The sequence below is a fragment of the Chrysochloris asiatica genome, unplaced genomic scaffold (assembly GCF_000296735.1).
Source record: "Chrysochloris asiatica unplaced genomic scaffold, ChrAsi1.0 scaffold01141, whole genome shotgun sequence".
Classification (NCBI taxonomy): Eukaryota; Metazoa; Chordata; class Mammalia; order Afrosoricida; family Chrysochloridae; genus Chrysochloris; species Chrysochloris asiatica.
The window spans coordinates 16,347-18,715 of NW_006409659.1; positions in this window are offsets into that span (position 1 = coordinate 16,347).

A 2,369-nucleotide genomic window follows, 5' to 3' on the forward strand; every position below is an offset into this window, starting at 1 on the left:
ATGAGTGGAATCAATGAGCCAAATCTGTATATGGAATCTAAGGAAGCAATAATAAAGCTTACAGATTATTTCTGAGCTTTCAGGATCTGATGTCACAACTATAAGAACCCTAGAGACAAGTTTCTTTCCTTCCTATGCTGACTAGTAGAAGTTGTATAAAACAATTTTCAAATACATTCTGCTTCTGACTCTGGCAGTTTGATTGTCAGAACAGATGTGTGAGGTACTTAAGAAAAATGGGCATCTGTACACTTAAACCTTGGCACAGAAGGAAATAAGCTCCGTGTGACCGATGGAATACCACTTGAAATCCTTCAACAAACTGATGTAGTGCTGGAGGAGCTCAATTGTCTACGTCAAAAAAGTGGAAAGACAGCTACGTGGCCAATCAGCTGAAAAAGATCCATATTTGTGCTCATTCCAAATAAAGGTGACCCAACAGAAAGCTGAAGTCATCAAACAATATCAGTAATATTGCAAATAAAGTTTTGTTAAAGATTATTTTTAAATGATTTCAGCAGAGCACTGCCTGAAATTCAAGCCAGCTTCCGAAGAGGACTTGGAACGAGGGATAGCATTGCTGATGTTAGATTGATCTTGCCTAAAAGCAGAGAATACCTGAAAGGTGTTTACCTGAGTTCAGTTGACTATTTAGGCAATAGACTGCAGGAGTCATAACAAACTATAGATCACGTTAAAAAGAATGAGAATTCTAAAATACTTAAATTTCCTTATGAAGAACCTATGCATAGCCCTTCAAACAGAAAAAGTGGATACTGAATAGTTTGTATCCTTTTACCATATTTATTCAATCTGTATGATGAGCAAATAATCTGAGAAACTAGACTTTATGAAGAAGAATGTGGCATCAGGACTGGAGGAAGTCTCATTAAAAACTTGCAATATACACATGACACAACCTTCCTTTTTGAAAGTAAAGAGGATTTGAAGCGTTTACTGATAAAGATCAAAGATGGTGTACTTTATGGATTACACCATAATGTAAACAAAATAAGAATCCTCACAACTAGAATAATAAATAGTATCATGATAAATGGTAAAAAATGTTGAAGTTGTCAATGATTTCATTTTGCTTGAATCCACACTCAATGCTCATAGAAGCAACAGTTAAGAAATTCAGTGACTAAATAAAACCTAAAACAAAAAAGAAAGAAAGAAATCAAGTGGCATGTTGCATTGTGGAAATCTGTTGCAAAAGACGTCTTTAAAGAATCAGAAAGCAAAGATGTTGCTTTGAGAACTAAGGTATATCTAACATTACCCAAGCCACCTCATATATATATGAAAGCTGGACAATAAGTTAAGAATTCTGGTGAATAATTAATGTTTTAAATTATAGTGTTGAATATGGAATATACCATGAACTGTCAGAAAAATGAAAAAAATCTGTCTTGGAAGAAATACAGCAATAATGTCCCTTAATAGCAAGGATGAGAAAACTTCATTCCCATACTTTTGATGTGTTATCCAAAGAGAAAAAAAGGAAGACTCTCAGTGAGATGAATTGACACAGTGACTGCAACAACGTACTCAGAGATGTCAACAATTGTAATAATGGCACAGAGCCAGGCAATGTTTCATTCTGTTGTACATACGATCACTGTGAGCCAGAACCAACATTACTGCACCTTACGATAACAGCAATACCCATTTCAAACATTATGTTATATCCCTCACACGTGGTTTTAACCTACATGTAACAACAATATAAGTTCTTTTGTTTGCATCTGCTTTGTTGTTGCAGATGAAATCCATACTGTTGTGTTGATGTTGTTAAGTGCCATTGAGTCAGTTCCAACTCATAGTGTCCCGATATAGGATTTCCAAGGAACAGCTGTAAAACCATACTAAATGATCATTATTTCTAGCACCCCAAATTTATACCCCAGTCTCCAATTTAGAGCATTCATGCATTGAAATGTTTAATTAGATTGTGGCAAAGAGATAGAATTCTCAGAAATCCTCCACAAAGAGATTTGATGCCCAGTTGCAAAGACTGTGGTTAGCTGACCACATGAAGAGAAAAACACAACATTTGGACATTACCTACATTGATTTCAAATCCCTGATTGTAAAATTTCTTTTTCTGAAAATCTAATCTGCTCTAAGCCTCCAATTCTCTTTTTTTGGAAGATATAATGTTTCAGTAAAAACAAGGGTAACCCTTCAGAAAATGAATTGGCACAATGGTTGCATACTGGCCTCAAACACAGCAAGGATTGTGAGGATGGCACAAGACCGTGACATGTTTTATTCCGTTATACATAAGGCCACCATGAGGTGGAGCTGACCCAATGGTAACTAACAATAACAGCTAACATTTACAAATATCCTACAAGTATAAATTA